At 41.7% G+C, this 21,194-nt stretch overlaps 2 non-coding genes across 2 annotated transcripts; both read right to left on the bottom strand.

Annotated features, from left to right (window-relative positions):
- Nucleotides 1–204: 204 nt before the first annotated feature.
- LOC131226499 (small nucleolar RNA R71) lies at nt 205–311 on the bottom strand. The gene has a single exon (XR_009161877.1). It is a non-coding gene; the product is annotated as a small nucleolar RNA R71 (small nucleolar RNA).
- A 4,870-nt stretch (nt 312–5,181) lies between these two features.
- LOC131226369 (small nucleolar RNA R71) lies at nt 5,182–5,288 on the bottom strand. Its single transcript, XR_009161758.1, has one exon. It is a non-coding gene; the product is annotated as a small nucleolar RNA R71 (small nucleolar RNA).
- Between the last annotated feature and the right edge of the window lie 15,906 nt (nt 5,289–21,194).

Here is a 21,194-nt window from a genome sequence, read left to right as displayed (position 1 = left end):
CACTTGAAAGAGTTTGACGAGATTATAGCCACTTTATATTTTCCTAACATGTCTGAGGACATGGTCAGACTGAAACCATTTCCCTTTTCTTTGAAAGAGAAAGCTAAGACGTGGTTGCATTCACTATGTCCCCGATCTATTGGCACATGGAATGACATGATAAGGGAGTTGATAAAGAAATTTTTTCCACATCATAAAACGAACACCCTCAAAAAGTCAATCATGAACTTTACCCAAAAGGAGGATGAAACATTCTTCCAATGTTGGGAGCGGTTCAAGGATCTTGTCAGTTCATGCCCACAACACCGTTTTAAAACGTGGCGCATTACACACTTTTTCTATTATGGTCTGACATCTTCCATGCACCAATTGGTCGAGACAATGTGCAATGGGGAATTCATGAATAAAAATGTTGATGATGTGTGGGATTACTTAGACAGGCTTGCTGAAAACGCACAATCATGGGACACCTCCCCAAAATCAAGCACCACTTCTAGGCTCACTCAATCAAAGGAGGGGTGGATTATACCTACTGAAAGAGGATGATGATATCAATGCTAAAGTGTCTAATCTCATAAGGAAATTTAAGGCCATGGAACTAAAGAAAGATAAGGTTAAGGAAACTGTTTGCGATATTTGTGCTTGCAACGTTCACACAACTAAAAATTGTCCAACAATACTTGCCTTTTAAGAGGTGTTGAATGACCAATCCAATGCCATAAATAATTACCAAAGACCTTTCAATACTTGCCTATAACGTCTTGGAAAAATTTGTATAAAGACCTGAGTACCACCTCAGGCAGAAATCCGTAAGGACCATATTCTGTAGAATTTTAAGCAAAAATTAATTAAGTACTCACTGAATTAACCGGTGGATTTATGTAACACCCCGTACCTCTGGTACACGGGTGTTACTCCTGAGGACCCCGGTTATAGGGATTAAAGATGATTAAACAAAATAACTTAAACTTTGAACGTGTAGGTTGGGACTCCCATTCAATGATAAAGCCGACCACCAAAAACTAAAGGAGCTAAGTCGAACCCAACACCAGCCGGAAGGTAAAACTCAGAAAATCCTTAGATTAAAACAAGGTTATGAACAAAAAATTCCAAGTCACAATGACACCGTGCATCCGCTAGCCACCTTAGCATAATAAATTATGGCCAACCAGGCACTCAGAACCCCTCGAATGTCTATTCCACCATTGAAACAAAACCTCGTACCCATCTGACCATCAGATCGCATTATATGGGTCAAATATAGCCCCAAGAGGTGTGTAACGGTCCACCTGGGCCTCATCATTGGCCCAAAGTGGACCAAGACGACCAGGAGGGACACATGAAGCAATTGAACGGTATAGATGGGCCACCACCATCACCTACAGGGCCATGCACAGTGCGTGTACACCTCACCAATAATATGCATGACGTGCACTGGATAAGGTGAGTCGGTCAAACAAGCTTTGACCGAACCCATCTTGCAAAGCAACCAGATTCCCACCATTTTCAAACATTTGAAACCAAGTATTTTCAAACCTTAAAGTGGGCCACCTTGGCCACTTTTCGGACGATCGAAACCGTCCATTTCACTCACGTGGGTCCCCTGATCGAAACTGTATAGGGGTTTGGGCCTGTGCATAGGAACGAGTGAGATGGGTTTGGACCGTCCATTCCCTTCATGAACGTGTAATGACCCGAAAAATTTTGTGTCAAGACCCGAGTACTACCTCCTTTCTCTTTAGTAGTTAATTGGGGTAATTAGCGCTAAACTTGATTGCTTGTGAAATTTGCATCAAGCACTTTAAATTGGATCTGCATGACTCAAAATCTGTAGAATAGTTGGCGCTAGGTTACTCTAAAATCTGGGATTCATCGCTAAATCCAGTTGCTCTTAGGAATTTTTAGAAGTTCTGGATCGGACCTGGACCGCGCGTCGAAAGTCCGATAGCGATGATCTTAGGCTGTTTTGGTCACCATGTTGGACTTGGCCATCACCTCAAAAATCAAGTCCAGATGATGTTCTGGGTCGATTTGATTGAGTCCGGAATGAAGAGTGTGAGAACGGTGAGATATTAAATAAGATTTTATGAAATCTGAGTCGTATCGCTTGCGCGATGATTTTAAGCAATCTGACCGTTGGATTCTGACCCAATTTCACCCTCTGATCAGGGAAGGTGGCCCAGGCATGTCCTTGTGCTTATGGACCTGATCGAGATTCAGTGACCGTTGAATTGAGTGTGGTCCGCCACGGCTGATCTGAAGATCCGGTCGGTACGAAAACTCAGCTTGACCTAGATCCATGGTCAGTGAGCTTAAGTCCGACCTTTCGTGGTAAAAGGCCCACCGGAAGTGCTCCATAGGATCGAGAGAAGCCTGTTTTGGTTATACCCTAAGTATACCTTGGCCCTAGGGTTATTTTCATCAATGTTAGGCCTATATATAGACCTTAAAACCCTAGCTCTCTTTTCCATACGAATTTCCTAACCCTACCTAAGAAAGAGAGAGGAAAAGAGAGAGAAAGTGAGAGAGAAGTTGGTGAATCATCTTAGATTCTTTCCTGTTCTTCTTCATCCTTAAACCATCACTTTAGAATCGTTATTTCGGCGATTCTGAGTTCATCCTTGGGTAAGTTAACCTAACCCTAATCTGTGTTAGAGCTTAGAATAGTCTTTGTGTTGTTGTAGCTCATTTCTATTCTTGCCTTAGGTTATCTTGTCGCCGTTGACGAACACATCTCGTCTGAATCAGTTCGGTGTTCTATTTCTGGTTAAAGTGTGGACTTTAATCGTATAGGTTATGGTTTTCAAGGCTTTCAATGCCAGTGAATGGTTTATTCTTGCTATGGATGAGATTTCACATACCAAATGTTATGTTTATTTTGCGTTCCTGATATGCATGTGTTATATTGAGATTTGTGTATTCTATATGTATGTAGGAAGTACCGTATATGTATAAAATATAAACATGTGATTGCCATGATTAACTGTCATGTATTTATGCTAGATGTATGTGTGAAAACTCCTTGGTAAAAGGAATTGTCCAATGCGTGTATTTCAACATACGTCATGTATGTTGTATTACGTAATCTAAGTGCTTGTAGAAATGTCTGAATGATCTAAAGTGTGATATATTAACCTAGTACGGGCGTTGAGAAGCGATTCTCAACTCTCCTATTGATGTGTATGATTTCCTTCATGCAAGTTACATTCCTTGTTATTTAATTTCAAGTATTACTTATGTGAAAATCCATATTAAGTTGATATTCTTTAAATGCTCATGTACCACATGATTTGAGTTGTTGTTCCATTACTATCCTAAATTGTTGATATGAATATCTGTTGAAGTGGAATGTATTTGGGACTATGAATAGTCCAGGAAATCGGTAATCGGCCTTGAGATCGTGGCTGAGGGTGCTTTCACCACGAAGGACGTGATTAGACGAACCCGAGTCGTATTAGAGTTGTCGGCAGTAGTTTGGCCACGCGGAGTGTTTGCGCAGTCTATGTCGTTCAACCCAACGTGCGCTCGTGCTAGTCGAGTTCGTCAAGTAACCCGATTGTCCGATGTATGTTCACCATGTATGGACGCTACTGTTTGAATCTAGGGTACCGAACTTACCAATGAAATCCTATTAACCATTGTTCTTTGATCCGCTAAGACTCATGAGCCGGACATGGTGGTATGGGACACCGTGGTCGAGCTGTCGGCCTACGTTGGGGTGACGAGCCTCCCCGTAGTGACCAGTGAGCAACTAAACTCGTGAGCTGATTATGGCGATATGGGACACTATATTCGTGCTGTCGGCCTACATTGATTGGTGACGAGCCCTTTGTAGTGACCTCGAGAATATCTGGATATCGCATTGAGGTGACGAGCCTTATTGTAGTAACGAAGGTATGGTAGGCGTGCATTGATTGGTGACGAGCCCTAGAGGGGCTCGCCCGTCCAGCGTCCAGTGAAGCTGGACGGTGTGGATAAACACATGCCTTGTGGTGGGTCCCACATGGACGTGGCCCACCAAATATATATATATATACACATATAATATATATATCATATTATATATATAATACATATTATGTTATATATATTATATATATTATATAAAATATAACATATATATATATATAAGTATATATATACAAAAAAAAAGTGCATTGGGCCCATCTAAACAGTGGATGGTGTGGGTCATCACCTGTAATAGAGTGGGCCACACCGTCTGATGTAGATGGACGGGGTAGATGTAACACATTGGTGGGATCCACACCATTACAAAGAAAGAAAAGGAGAGAGATAGAGAGAGAGATATATGGTGAGGTAGAGGAACCCCGCCACTATGGGCCCTCTAGATTAAATCACATACATCCAAATGGGTCCCACCAACAAGTGGGCCCTAAAATTTAAAATAATGGAAAATCACCCACCTTGTCTTCCTTCTTCTTGGTCCCTTAGACTCCAATGCTCCTTAGCTTCAACTTTGATGGAGGTTGATGGACTTTTGATGGTAGGGATAAGAGATGAGAGGGTGTAGATGGAGGATGGAAGGTGGGCCACACTTGAGAGGGGAGGAAGCTTGGACGTTTGAGGCTTGGGGTTGCTTGGAGATTTTGAGAAATGAGGGAGAGAAAGAGGATATGGATGGGTGAGGTAAGGTGATGGAGTGATGAGTGATGGGTTGGGTTAAAATTTTTGAAAAGGGGTATGGTTGTTGTTGAAAATGAGAAAAAGAGGAGTGGTGAGGTGGAAAGAGGGTGGACTTTTGAAAAAAGAGGGAATGGGTTGATATACTTGAGGTATGGTTGCATTTATGGTTGATTGATGGGACTAATTGTGTAGAGATTCCCTCGAAATCGGCAACGCGTGGTGTTTCTTTGGAATAAACGCTGATCGGCATCTTCTTGTCTGGGTATCGGTTCGGTGCGCAAGTCACGGCGTTGGAACCGCGGCGACGACGCGATCGCCAAGACATAAGTTTCGGATCGAGCCGATGTCGGTGTGCGGGACCTGGCTTAGGATCGTGCGCAAACGCCGGATACGGTGTGAAGGTTGCCGAAATTTGACCGGAAGGACCGCGGAAGCCAACGGAATAGTATAGATTAGGACACAGGTCTTACAATTGGCACATGGAATGACATGATAAGGGAGTTAATAAAGAAATTTTTTTCACATCATAAAACGAACACCCTCAAAAAGTCAATCATGAACTTTACCCAAAAGGAGGATGAAACATTCTTCCAATGTTGGGAGCGGTTCAAGGATCTTGTCAGTTCATGCCCACAACACGGTTTTAAAACGTGGTGCATTACACACTTTTTCTATGATGGTCTGACATCTTCCATGCACCAATTAGTCGAGACAATGTGCAATGGGGAATTCATGAATAAAAATGTTGATGATGTGTGGGATTACTTAGACGGGCTTGCTGAAAACGCACAATCATGGGTCACCTCCCCAAAATCAAGCACCACTTTTAGGCTCACTCAATCAAAGGAGGGGTGGATTATACCTACTGAAAGAGGATGATGATATCAATGCTAAAGTGTCTAATCTCATAAGGAAATTTGAGGCCATGGAACTAAAGAAGGATAAGGTTAAGGAAACTGTTTGCGGTATTTGTGCTTGCAACGTTCACACAACTGAAAATTGTCCAACAATACTTTCCTTTTAAGAGGTGTTGAATGACTAATCCAATGCCATAAATAATTACCAAAGACCTTTCAATAGACCTACCTCCAATACATACAATCCCAGTTGGAGAAATCATCCAAGCTTCAGTTAGAGGAATGGACAAATTGCTACCCCTCAAGGTTTCTTCAATCAAATTCCAAATCAAGGGAAACCTCAAGAGGATCCGATTCTAAAACATCTTCAACACCAAGAGCTTTTCAATTAGGGGATGCTACAAGCCTTCCAAGACCTTACAAAGGCCATACAAGGGCTTGACACAAAGAATGCGATTGGGAATAGGGGGAGCCTTGCAGCTCAACCTCTTCCCAATCCAAAACCACAATATGAAGTTAGCAACGTCTAATGTCTCGGAAAAATTTGTACAACGACCTGAGTAACACCTCAGGCAGAAATCCCTAAGGACTGTATTCTATAGAAGTTTAGGCAAAAATTAATTAAGTACTCACTGAATTAACCGGTGGATTTATGTAACACCCTGTACCTCTGGTACACAGGTGTTACCCCTGAGGACCCCGATTATAGGGATTAAAGATGATTAAACAAAATAACTTAAACTTTGAACGTGTAGGTTGGGACTCCCATTCAATGATAAAGCCAACCACCAAGAACTGAAGGAGCTAAGTCGAACCCAACACCAGCCGGAAGGCAAAACTCAAAAAATCCTTAGATTAAAGCAAGGTTATGAACAAAAATTTCCAAGTTACAATGACACCGTGCATCCGCTAGCCACCTTAGCATAATAAATTATGGCCAACCAGGCACTCAGAACCCCTCGAATGTCTGTTCCACCATTGAAACAAAACCTCGTACCCATCTGACCGTCAAATCGCATTATATGGGTCAAATATAGCCCCGAGAGGTGTGTAACGGTCCACCTGGGCCTCATCATTGGCCCAAAGTGGACCAAGACGACCAGGAGGGACACATGAAGCAATTGAACGGTATAGATGGGCCACCACCATCACCTGCAGGGCTATGCACAGTGCGTGTACACCTCACCAATAATATGCATGATGTGCACTGGATAAGGTGAGTCGGTCAAACAAGCCTTGACCGAACCCATCTTGCAAAGCAACCAGATTCCCACCATTTTCAAACATTTGAAACCAAGTATTTTCAAACCCTAAAGTGGGCCACCTTGGCCACTTTTCGGACGATCGAAATCATCCATTTCACTCACGTGGGTCCCCTGATCGAAACTGTATAGGGGTTTGGGCCCGTGCATAGGAACGAGTGAGATGGGTTTGGACCGTCCATTCCCTTCATGAACGGCTGAGATCCGAAGGAGATGAAAATCGGATGGCTTCTCTTGCAAGCCAAACCTTCCATTAACCAGTGGACCCAGACCTTCCATGAGCCAGCTAGGGGAGGGTCTCGTCATTGCCAAAAATGTCTAGACAGAGCCTTAACGTAGGAACTGAGGCTTTCCCATTTATGGTTTGAAGGGAGTTGGCACAGCCGTCGGTGGCTGCTTTTCCTTGCCTATAAATGGAGCATTGTTGCCCTTCAGCTTCCTTACTGAAAGAAAGGAAAGGAGGAAAGAAGAGAGGAGAAAAACAAAGGGAGAGAAAAGAGGGAGAAAGCAGAGGGAAGGAGTGCGTCTTTAGTGAGCTCGGAGCACACTGCCCCAACTCAGTCCGTGAAAATCGGACCAAGTCAAGTCAGTGTGGGACCATAGCAGCACCACTTAAGTGAGGAAAAGAGAGAAAGAAGAAGGGAAGAATAGGTGTGCGGACGTCGGGTCGGCCGGGTAATCAGCCCATAAACTTCAGTCCCTTTTCTTCTTTCCTCCGTATCTGTTAACTCCTTCAGTCCATATAGATATAGGACCTGCTACATGATGCATTTGGGGCCAAAAAACCCGGCTGTTTTGAAGCTAAACGAGGACTGTGTTCAGCCCCTGTTTTAGAGCTGAACGTGGCCCGAGTTCAGGCACTACTTGGGGGTTAAATGCAGACTAAGATCAGGCCCTGCTTGGGGCCAAACTATGGTATATGAGTGGCCCCAACTAGTGGCTGAAAGTCAGTCCAGGAATAGCTCACAACACGAGCTCTGTTGAGCTGCAACATGGGCTGATATCAGTCTAAAAATGAAGGTGAAAACAACCCTGTTTTGGGACGTTCTTTGACGGTGAATGTAACAGCCACTGTGCCTCTAGTTGAGCACTGATGTGGGTTGAAAAATGGCCAAGGACGGGCCGTGTTTGAACTGAAAAACAGGGCCGGGAATGGCCTCCAAAATAGCCTGCAATAAAGGCTATTTTCACGTCAGTTGCAGGGGGCTGCACTTGAAAAGGCCGAGCTATATGTCCTGGAAGGGGGGTGAATAGGACAATGCCAAATTAAAATCAACCTTAAAATTCTAGTATTGAGAGGTTGATACAAATGTTGTTCTAAGGACAACCTTACACCATAAAACCAAGGGTTTATGGTAGGACAACCTTACTAGAATGATTTGTGTATCAAAAACTCAAACTGAAGAGGAATAAAAAGGAAATAGCAAGAAAGGAAATCTAAGCTATTACAACATTCCCCACGATGCTGAAATATAAAGATTACAACATTCACATCCACAAATACATCCCAAATCTTGAACCAAAAAGAATAAAGAAAGGAAACCATAAAACCACAAAACACAAAGAATTATAATGGTTCGCCTGTGTGTACACTAACTGTTAAACAACAGCCACACAGCTACTCCATTCCTAATATCATCACACAGTAGATATTAGCATTCACTATGAAAATAGGTTTTTCCAGGTTCACCTAAAACCTTCACAATTGTGTCTTTCAAGTGGACTTACACAATTCAAAAAACCCCACACTCTGAGTTTTCTGGATCGCCTCAGATAATCAAAACTGAGAGATTTTTCTAGCTTAATCTCAAAGAAACCAAAACAAAGAAAATTACAAAACTGTAAAATACCTAGATATTCTCCTTTCGTTGCAGCCCGGAAGAACCAAGTCGAAGTAGAAGTTCGAATATAGAAGTTCAATGTCTATACTCACTTATGAAATGGTTCTAGGTTCTAAATTGATTTTATATTAAATCAAGTTGGGCTAGCTCTATTTGATTTTGATTCCAATAAGTGGGAATACTTCAATGCCTCTTTTAGATTAGATTGGAATACATAATACAAAATCAAATATAACAAAGCTAATAAAAGAAAATATTAAATATGCACAATATAACTTAAGAAGTTTACAAACTTATCTCTCGGATTGTCGTATTGATTTAGCTTGAATTGAATACCATACTCTGAAAATCGTATTCTATTTATAGGTGAAGAAATCACATTTACGACTGGTCCTGTGGACACCACGAATGGTCGTAGGACCAATGGATTTTTAAAATTTTGAGCGTGATAAGATAAAGTCGTTCCACGACTGGTTGTAGGCCCTCCACAACTGGTCGTGACCTATCCACGACTGGTCGTGTGGAACCTGGAATAGTTGCTGGACTTTAAGTCGTAGTTGCAGGACTGGTCGTGAACGAGTTAAGCACTATTCACATGACCGGTTGAGCCGTCTCCAAGACTGGTCGTGGCTTAACAAAAAATTCTAAAAATCTGCAACAAACTTAGGAGTGGTCGTGGAATTTCTTGGACTGGTCGAGCCAGTGCTAGGACTAGTCATACAGAGTCCAGGACTAGTCGAGAAACAGTCTATTCACTTATAAAATAATATAATTGAATTATGTATTCAAAATGACCTACCCTAAGGTCAATCTAAGGTCATTCATACCTTAACTATGATGTATGAACATTGACATCTCTTTTTCTTCAGTTAATAGTCATTCTTTGATGTTCACGAAGCTTGAGATTTTGTTAAAGGATGAAGCTTGAACTTGAAATATCTTGAATCTTGAGCTTGAGGTTCAAAGTACAAAGACTTTGTCTTAACTTGGAGCTTGAATTATAAATCTTGAACATCGAACACTCACTTGATGGTGTACTCGAACAAGACCATGTAATCTTGCCTTTCTTGAAGTAAAGACCTTTGTTCTTGAGTAATGCAAAGTCTTCATGATGTAAAAGAGCTACACAAGACATAGATTCCAAGAGAGGTTTTAACAGTACCAAATTTGACAATTATAGGAGCTAGAAACCATAACACTTACAGCACTGTGTTGGGCCTCACCAAATTGCAGGTGGGCCTCACCAAAAAGAAAAGAAATCCAAGAGGGCCACACCCGAGGTAAATTCCAGATGGGCCGATGGAAACTGGTGGGCCACACAAAGATCAGGCCATCCATTTGTGGACGCTACCCCTGGACCGTCCATTTATGGACGGTGTGTCCGGGCCGTCCATCAATGAACGACCGGCCCTGGAAATTTCAAAAAAAAAAAAAACAAAACAAAACAAAACATGTATGTATAAAACAGTTTTATAATGGTAAATAATATTATATTACAATATACAATTGTATATATGCATGAAACCGGTGGGTCCCACACGTGTGAACCCACCTCTAATATCTGGATTCATCCCTGCCATCCACCGTCCACACGTGGACGGTGGGACCCACCTCACGCATGTGTAGAATCATGACCGTCCAAGGTCTGGACGTGGCACACCTCGCTGCATTTATTTTATATCCACTCCGTCCGCCTGTTTTGCCAGCGGGTGGGACCCATCCTACACGTTGTACACGTATGAGGTGTGAGGCCTACCATGATGGAAGTACTGTGTCCTCACCATCCAGGGATTGGACGGTGGGAAGCATTTGGCTGGAGTACCTCACACCAACTGCACATTCATCAGCAAGTTATGTGGGTACCCACCTTAACGGGCCTGTTCTAATCCAGGCCATCCTTCTGCCTGCAATCCAGACCGTCTGCCTGTGCAGTGGATCCCACCATGGTATAAGTGCTTTATCTACACCGTTTGTGCAATGGATCCCAACATAATGTGAGTGTTTTATTTACACCACCCTGTGATATGTTGCATATCCGCACCATCCATGGGATTCTACGGTGATGTACGTGCTTTATGGACACCATTCATCCTAGAACGGTGGTGCGAGCACGCATTTCATCCACGTCGTCCAGTCTAGTTGGACGTGGGCCCCATCAACACGGACCATCATGATTTATGTATTTTATCCCCACCATCCTGGATCTACCATTATGTATGTGCTTTGTACTCATCCACACCGTCCAGATTGTGTTGGATGGTGCAGGACAATGTTTGGGACAGTGATTAACTATACCTGGATAGCACTGAATTACATGAACTACACTGGACGGTGCCGATTTACACGATCTATATTGGTCGGCGCTGATTTACATGCCCAATGTTGGGTGGTGCTAATCATCTTTAGTGAGCCAAGTACCCCATAAAATGATGGTGTACGGTGATACACATGTTACACTTACTACTATTAAAATGATTCTCGATGTAACCCAAGCCCTCACTTGGGCCCATTCACGGAGCCACCTTGATTAGATAAAAATATGGTGGGCCCGTTCCCTCTAATGAAAACCAATAAGGGCCTTGTTATTATCCCTTCGGACCCTCATGTTAGTTGGACAAAATCATAGAAATACCTGACAAATATAAATTGTGATTTTAAGAGACTCTTTGGGTGACCTTGGGCCACAAGGAGACTTGGAACGAGTTCGCAAACACAACCCTACAAGTGAGGACTCTACCCCTTGAGCTTTCCTCTTCTGTGTTAACTCATGTGTTAGTCCAACTCTAATTTTACTTAATAATTAATGACTCTACTTTTATGGCTATTTGCGGTAGTATTAAAATTTATTACATGCTTAACATCTATTTTGTGGAAACCTATATATGTAGTATGCCAAATTTTGCTTGAAGGATAATTATGCTTATAAACCTTGGAATATGATACCTATTAGAAAGTCTTTCTAAATTGGCTACTTGCAAACTCAGATAATAATGATGAGAATTAATCATGCATACATGACACTCCTATTTTTGAATGGACTAACTGTTGGAAAGGTCCATTTCTCTTATTCGGATGAGCCGACTGTTTGAAAGGCCCATCCTCCTAGCATGAAGGAGCCGACTGTTTAAAAGGCCCATTCATTGTTTAAGTAAGCCAATTGTTTGAAAGGCCCACTATCTTACTTGAGCGGGTTGACTATTTGAAAGATTCTTTCCTTCGCAAGTTAAATAAGTCGACTGTTTGAAAGACTCATTCTCTTGCCTGAATGGACTGACTGTTTGAAAGTCCATTCCCTTATTGGGATGAGCTGACTGTTTGAAAGGCTCATCCCCATGGATTAATGCGCCAACTGTTTGAAAGGTCATTCTCTTGATTATCGGACCGACTATTTGAAAGGTCCACTCATTGACCAACTGGATATGCACCCCCAGTTAACGTACACTCACGCATCCATGCACTTAAACAAGATCATCATGAAATGTTTTATATGTTTTACTATCTGGAACAATGCTCGGTTAATGCGGTGGTGTGTAATCTTGAGGGGAGTTTCCACTGAGCTGGCCACTCATCCTTTGAATATTTAACCATACAGATAATGCAGGTATAAATGAGGGTGCGAATGGGACAGATGTAGAGAATGACGGTGCTGGCCATAATGGCGCGACCGTGGAGCCCGAGGAAGAGTACTATGATGACGAACCGCTACAAGGAGCAGCGGCATATTTTGGGGTTAATCAGTAGTTCAATATTTTAATTTCAGTAGTTTAGTATTTTAGAATTTATAGAATTTTGTAACTAAGACCCCCAGCTGGGTGGGTCAAATATTGGGGTTCACATGATTATCTATGCTTCATTTTGCTATCGCACTCTGAGTTTGCATTTCCGCTGGTTATCTGATTTATAAACTCTCGGATTTCTGAAGCGAGTCTCGTACTCGGGTTTTAGAAATCGGGGCATTACAATTTAACTCCAACCACTATTTATACAAATGGAAAGACCTAAAACTATCAAAATCACTAACTCATAACTAATTAAAAACCTAGGAAAAATCCCAAAAGGCTGTTGCTCTCGAGGCACATTGAAACTCTGTATCAGACCTGGACCGCATGTCGAAAGTCTGATGACCGCGAAACTATAGGGTTATATCCGTCCTATTGGGCTTGACAGCCATTGTGAGAATCGAGCCCAGATAGTATCCAGAAATGCACAACTTGAGCCCTAAGCGAAGTGTATGAGAAACGCGAATATCTTTAGAAAACTTAACAAAACTTAAGTAAATTGGGTCTTTCGCTTGCGAGCGAAATTGAAGATTTCGGACAGTCAGTTTCTGACCGAACTTCACCCATGGATTAAGGAAATTTTCCTGCACATATCTGTATACTTGTGGCTCTGATCGAGTGACAACGACCGTTGATCTGATATAGGTCCTTCACGGTCGATCGACCTATCCAATCGTGCCAAAATCACATCGTGGCATAGATTCCTACACCGCAAGTGAGTAATGGACATCTAGATAAACCCTGTTTGCCCGAAACAGACACCCTTTGGTTATAATTTAAGTATACCGGGCCTTAGGGCCATTTACACCAGTTCTGGGCCTATATAAAGCCCTTAAACCACCTCATTTCCATTCCATACGAAATTCTCTAACCCTAGGAAATAGAAGATAGAAAAGAAGAGAAAAGAGTGAGGAGAGAAGAGAGAAATAGGGAGATCATTACTTGGATTCTTTCCCACGACTCCACGTGTTGTTTCACCTCCCCACCATCGCTACACGAACCATTCCAACTATGATTTGGGTAAGAAATCCTAACCCTAATCTTGATTTAGGTTCCAAATAGAGTAATCAATGAAATAGCTAATCTATTTCATTGCTTAGGTGCCCGTTGTTCAGTGTTCGGGAACGTAGGATTCGAACTGCGTCCGAATCAAGTATTTTGATGAAAGGTGTGGACAATAAATGTTTAGGTTATGGTTTTCAAGGCTTTCAATGTCAGTAAAGATTTATGTCTGAATTGATTGCTGCCATATGATCTTAGTTACGACGTTTTTGATAAATTATACACGTGTGAACTATGTTGAATATAAGATGCATTCCAAGTGTTCGTTGAAATGTTTGAATAAATATAAAATTGTGATTTGTGCTTGTCATGACTACAAATCTAGGATTCATGCTTGTCGTATGTATCACAATCTCTTTGTGTAATGAATTGGTATAGTTTCTGTCGTAACTAATCTAGTCTATGTATTTAGTAATGTGTAGTCTAAGTGTTTGATAAAATGTCTGAATGAGAAATTGTTGATGAAATGTATTTAATAAGGGTATTGAGATAAGATTTTCAATTACGTTATCTATATGTATAGTTTCCTTCATGAAATCTTAATTTCGACTACGCGATTTATGGATGAAATGCAATGTTTGGTAACATGTTCAATATGTTTGATGAAATGCTCAAATGAGATATTGATTTGAATTGCTTATCAAATGCTGATATGATTTTCACATGTATTTACATGCTACATCTGAGTAAGATTGAGACTGCAACATAGTCCAAGCAATCGGTAATGATTCCCGTTGAGTGACCGAATTAGTCTCGCCACATTTGATATGTTCGGTGAATCCGAGTCGTACGACGATTGTCGACAGTGGTTAAGCCACGGGGAGTGCTTACGCCCTTCATCTCGATTAACTCGGCGTGCGCTCATACCAATCGAACTTGTCTAATAAACCGATTGGCCTATTGTGTGTTTACCATGTATGGACATCACTGTTTAAATCTAAGGTACCACTTACCAATGTAAAGGCCCGTTTCAACCGTGGTACCACGATCCGCTAAGACTCATGAGCCGGGCATGGTGGTATGGGACACCGTGGTCAAGCTGTCAGCCCACGCTGGGGTGACGAGCCTCCCCGTAGTGACCAGTGAGCAACCCAAACTCGTGAGCTGAATATGGTGGAATGGGACACCGTATTTGAGCTGTCGACCTACGCTGAGGTGACGAGCCTCCCCATAGTGACTTCAAGTATAAACTCTTGAATTTGCCTATCTACTGCTTTTCATTAGGGGTGATACCCTACAACTTGCATATCGTATGTGGTTAACTAGGATTAACGACCCTAGATGGATCCTTCGGTTTGGGTAAATGATATAAAGGGAGGTACCTTAGCTTCCCAAATATGTTGTATGAAAAGCCTAATTAAGTACTTGGCTAACACGACCATACACCGCATTGCATGTGCTTTGGCGAGGAAGTTGCACGTTTAGGGAGTTTGTCATACGTGAATGGTTGACGGAGTCACTTTTGAGAGAGCTTCATGCGAGGGCATGCATCATTACTACCTATCACCCCTGCATTAATAAGAGTATTTAGAAAATGCTTGTTGTATTGCTTTATCATTACTGTTTGATTGAATTGATAACATGTTAACCTTTGCCTTATAGTACCACTAAGTTGATCACTCACTCCAACTTTGGGTCAGTGTTTTAAAACACTAACCAGACTTTGTTATAGATGCAGATGATGAGGTTGTATATGTAGCAGAGTTAGACTTCGTACATGTAGACCTCGTGCTGCTTCGATGGGATTATAGGAATACATGGATTAGCTGGATACTCCACATTTTGATATTTTGCTTAGTTTGAACCAATACATGTATAAATTTCATCCCAGTTATATGATCATACTCCTGTGTCTTGTGTTTGTACGTTCATATATATATATATATATATATATATATATATATATATATATATATATATAAATATATATATATATATATATATATATATATATATATTTCAGTCTTCCACTTGCTTGAGTAAATTATATCTTGAGTATGATATGATGTTTAGTATAATCTCACTCATGTTTAATGCATTGATATGGACGACATCTAAACATCATTATCCATGTTGCATAAGTGATGCGTTGGATCTTGGGAGTGGAACTTTGCTCCACCCTCGAAATCCGGGGTGTTACACAACCCGAGTTCTTTATATCAAATGGAGTAACCTAAATCTATCACCACTCTTAGGAGTGGGAGGACCATTGACAAAACCATTCCGGTTAGGGCTGAAATGCCTAAGGATGCGGAAGAGGACAACAATGATAGACCTAGCATTGCCCTACAAGAATTATAACCGAAATTTCAAGGCAAGCCGATTGCCCCATTTCCCCAATGGTTGGTTGCACCAAAACCTCTCTCTAACTCTTAGGACATTCTAGAGGTGCTAAAACAAGTGAGGGTCAACATCCCTCTTCTAGATGTGGTTAAACAAATACCTTCATATGCCAAATTTTAAAAATACTTGTGTACGACCAAAAGATGGCAAAATATTTAAAAAAAAATCTTTTTAACTGAAAAAGTGAGTGCCACAGAAATACAAAGATCCCGGTAGCCCAACCGTCACTTGTGTAATTGAAAATTACCGCATTGAGCATGCACTTCTTGATCTAGGAGTGAGCATAAATCTGATCCTATACTCGTTCTACGAACAACAATGTCTAGGTCAATTAAAACTCACCCGAACCACATTACAACTTGCTGATCACTCAGTTCGAGTACCGAGAGGGATAATTGAGGATGTGTTAGTCTAGGTTTATAAATTCTACTACCTGGTAGATTTTATCGTCCTGGATACTCAACCCATCGTAGACATGAGCACTCAAATTCCATCAATCTTGGATGCCCATTCCTTGCCACTTCAAACATAATTATTACTTGTGGGAATGGAGTCATGAGTATGTCTTTCAAGAATATGACATTGGAGTTTAATATCTTTTTTCAACACCGGAAAACAATTAGAGGATGAAGACGATTCTAACGATATTAACCTGATTGACTCTTTCGTGGAAGATAGAACACTTTTGACCTTATCCTCTGACCCTCTAGAGACGTGTCTAACCCACTCCCATGATTTTGATGATGATATGATTAGGGAGATGGGGACCATGCTGGATATTGTGCCGGTACTTGAAGTTAATCGGTGAAGGCCATAATTCGAAGAATTGCCCCAAACTGATGTAGTGCCTCTATCGTCTAACCTCAAGGCACCGAAGCTTGACCTAAAACCTTTACCCTTTGATTTGAAATATGTCTATTTAAGTCCAGATGAGACATACCCAGTGGTGATTTCTTCCCACCTTGAGCAAGAATAAGAGAGTATGCTCATCTCTACTCTCATTGAGCACAAAGGAGCCCTTAGATGGTCGATTGTAAACCTCAAGGGAATTGGCCCTTTGATTTGTACTCACCTCATTCATCTTGAGGATAAGAAGACCTCATGACAACCACAACGTAGACTAAATCCAAATATGAAGGAAGTGGTTAAGGCCGAGGTTCTTAAGCTTTTAGATGTAGGTATCATATACCCAATATCAGATAGCCAATGGGTGAGTCCAACTTAGGTGGTTACCAAGAAGTCTAGAATCACCATTGTAGCCAATGCCAATAATGAACTCGTGCCAACTAGGATCACTACTAGTTGGAGAATGTGCATTGACTATAGGAATTTGAATACCGTCACGAGGAAGGACCACTTTCCTTTGCCCTTTATCAATCAAATTTTGGAAAGGTGTTGAGGGTCAAATATTGCATATCAGACCCTATTATTGCCGGGATTTTCAAACATGATACTGTTTAACGGCCCGATTTAAATCGTGTTTGTGTTGCAGGGCGTGTTCACGAGCCTGGACTAGGAAAAGGTACTAAAAGCATGGATTTAACGGTCATTTAATGGTCTGAAATCACCAAGGCAAGCGACGGACCCCAAGAGACCAAGATCGACGGATGTGCATGCCAGGGATTCAAGGAAATCGAGAAACTGAAGCTCAAGTGGCCCGAAAGACATCCAGAATGCAAGATCACAGGGTTCCCACCATCCGTTCAGCTCGAAAATTCTTACATCGCCCGAGGACCATAAATTAACTGTACATGTCAAATTTCATCCGTTCAATCCCTGTGCAAGTGTCCCAACGGACAGATTAGCCACTAAAATCATGATTTGGGACCCACTAGATCTTTGGATATGTCTCAATTTTAGTCTCAACCACGTAAATGAGGTTCTAACGAGGATGGACGGAGCAGATTTGTCACAAACATCTCCGTGAGACCTACATGTACAGTGTGTGCACATGAACTGAAGTGCACCGGACGGTCAGCCCGGTCAAAGACGGGCTGACCCGGCTTCTTCTCCCACAGCAACAGCGGACGGACAGCGTCCGTCCATTTTTCATCAGTGGGCCCCACTCGCTCTCTAGATGACAAATCTGGACCATTCGTCAGACTCCCACGGTCCATGTTACCATGGCCTAGGTGGAGAAAGTTCAAGACACATCGGAGATTGATTTTTGATAGTTCAAGCGGAAGACGGACGGCCGGTTTAAAAATGCAATGGGCCACACTCAACCCAATCCAAAACCGACCATATCACAACGGTTTTCTGAGGAGAAACTAATGGACGTGATGGATTTCGTAGATACCAAGTACGTGGACCCCACCAACTCTCGACAGAGCCTTCCGTTTCGGTCTCTGCTGCAGAAGTTTGAACAGGGACTTGCGACGGATCTCTTTAGGCCAACATCATCCATCAACGGTTAGATCCGAACCGTTTATGAGACTCAAATCGCTCCTCTCACTCAGACCTAGGTGGAATTTTTCTAGGAAGCAACGTGTAGTAGATTTCGACCGCTAAAACGCAACTCGGACAGCGGTCTAAAAGGCTCAGGTGGGCCACACCAAAATAGACGAAAAACGGTCATGTACGACCAGTTTTTCGTATACAGTCCAATGAACGGACCCGATCTCGCGAGGAGATCCAAGAAATGGGCCCACCATCATCCCAGCGCAGGCCGTGCTTCCACGCAGAGCTCGCGGAGCATACAAACCAACTCCAGCCAGGCCTCTCCGACTGCTAGCAAACTATATAAGCAAGGAAAGAAGGAGAAGAAAAGATATTCTTTGGGCAGGGGACCAAGCTAGACGATTTTATATAAACCGTTCATATATATATATATATATATTTTTTTATATATATATATATATATATATATATATATATATATATATATATATATATATTTCAGTCTTCCACTTGCTTGAGTAAATTATATCTTGAGTATGATATGATGTTTAGTATAATCTCACTCATGTTTAATGCATTGATATGGACGACATCTAAACATCATTATCCATGTTGCATAAGTGATGCGTTGGATCTTGGGAGTGGAACTTTACTCCACCCTCGAAATCCGGGGTGTTACACAACCCGAGTTCTTTATATCAGACGGAGTAACCTAAATCTATCACCACTCTTAGGAGTGGGAGGACCATTGACAAAACCATTCCGGTTAGGGCTGAAATGCCTAAGGATGCGGAAGAGGACAACAATGATAGACCTAGCATTGCCCTACAAGAATTAGAACCGAAATTTCATGGCAAGCCGATTGCCCCATTTTCCCAATGGTTGGTTGCACCAAAACCTCTCTCTAACTCTTAGGACATTCTAGAGGTGCTAAAACAAGTGAGGGTCAACATCCCTCTACTGGATGTGGTTAAACAAATACCTTCATATGCCAAATTTCAGAAATACTTGTGTATGACCAAAAGACGGCAAAATATTTAAAAGAAAATCTTTTTAACTGAAAAAGTGAGTGCCACAGAAATACAAAGATCCCGGTAGCCCAACCATCGCTTGTGTAATTGGAAATTACCACATTGAGCATGCACTTCTTGATTTAGGAGTGAGCATAAATCTGATCCTATACTCGGTCTACGAACAACAATGTCTAGGTCAATTAAAACTCACCCGGACCACATTACAACTTGCTGATCACTCAGTTCGAGTACCGAGAGGGATAATTGAGGATGTGTTAGTCTAGGTTTATAAATTCTACTACCTGGTAGATTTTATCGTCCTGGATACTCAACCCATCGTAGACATGAGCACTCAAATTCCAGTCATTTTTGGTCGCCCATTCCTTACTACTTTAAACGCAATCATTAATTGCAGGAATGGAGTCATGAGTAAGTCTTTCAAGAATATGACATTGGAGTTTAATATCTTTTTCAACACAGGAAAACAATTAGAGGATGAAGACGATTCTAACGATATTAACCTGATTGACTCTTTCATGGAAGATAGAACACTTTTGACATTATCCTCTGACCCTCTAGAGACGTGTCTAACCCACTCCCATGATTTTGATGATGATATGATTAGGGAGATGGGGACCATGCTGGATATCGTGCCAGTACTTGAAATTAATCGGTGGAGGCCATAATTCGAAGAATTGCCCCAAACTGATGTAGTACCTCTATCGTCTAATCTCAAGGCACCGAAGCTTGACCTAAAATCTTTGCCCTTTGATTTGAAATATGTCTATTTAAGTCCAGATGAGACATACCCGGTGATGATTTCTTCCCACCTTGAGCAAGAACAAGAGAGTATGCTCATCTCTACTCTCATTGAGCACAAAGGAGCCCTTAGATGGTCGATTGTAAACCTCAAGGGAATTAACCCTTTGATTTGTACTCACCTCATTCATCTTGAGGATAAGAAGACCTCACGACAACCACAACGTAGACTAAATCCAAACATGAAGGAAGTGGTTAAGGCCGAGGTTCTTAAGCTTTTGGATGTAGGTATCATATACCCAATATCAGATAGCCAATGGGTGAGTCCAACTCAGGTGGTTACCAAGAAGTCTAGAATCACCATTGTAGCCAATGCCAATAATGAACTCGTGCCAACTAGGATCACTACTAGTTGGAGAATGTGCATTGACTATAAGAAGTTGAATACCGTCATGAGGAATGACCACTTTCCTTTCCCCTTTATCGATCAAATTTTGGAAAGGCTAGCTGGTCACTCATACTATTGCTTCCTCGATGGTTTTTCGAGCTACAATCAAATTGAGATAGCCCTTAAAGATCAAGAAAAGACCATATTTACATGTCCTTATGGCACATTTACTTACCAAATGATGCCATTCGGGCTATGTAATGCCCCCACTACTTTTCAGCGATGCATGTTGAGTATTTTTTTGACATGGTGTGGCAATATTTAGAGGTCTTCATGGACGATTTCTCGGTCTTTGGTCCATCCTTCAACGAATGTTTGAAAATTTTAAAAAATGTGCTAGAGCGATGCGAAGAAAAGAACTTGGTACTAAATTGGAAAAAGTGTCACTTCACTTCATGGTTCATAAGGGAATTGTCCTTGGACACATCATCTCGTCTAAGGGAAATGAGGTAGACAACGCTAAAATTGATCTTATCTCTAACCTACCTCCACCCAAGAACATAAGAGATGTGCGATCCTTCCTAGGACATGCTGGGTTTTACAGAAGATTTATAAAAGACTTTAGTCACCTCTCTCGTCCTCTATGTAATCTACTTCAAAATGATGCACCATACGAGTGGACTGAGCAATGCCATGAAGCTTTTATTAAGATCAAGGGCATGTCAACCACTGCACCTATCATGCAGCCACCCTATGGAGCCTTCCTTTTGGACTTATGTGTGACGCGTCTGACTATGCTCTTGGGGCGGTTTTAGGGCAGAGAAAAGAAAGAAAGCCCTACGTTAT

Source organism: Magnolia sinica, chromosome 14 (genome assembly GCF_029962835.1).
Source record: "Magnolia sinica isolate HGM2019 chromosome 14, MsV1, whole genome shotgun sequence".
Classification (NCBI taxonomy): Eukaryota; Viridiplantae; Streptophyta; class Magnoliopsida; order Magnoliales; family Magnoliaceae; genus Magnolia; species Magnolia sinica.
This window is presented reverse-complemented; position numbering and strand designations above follow the sequence as displayed.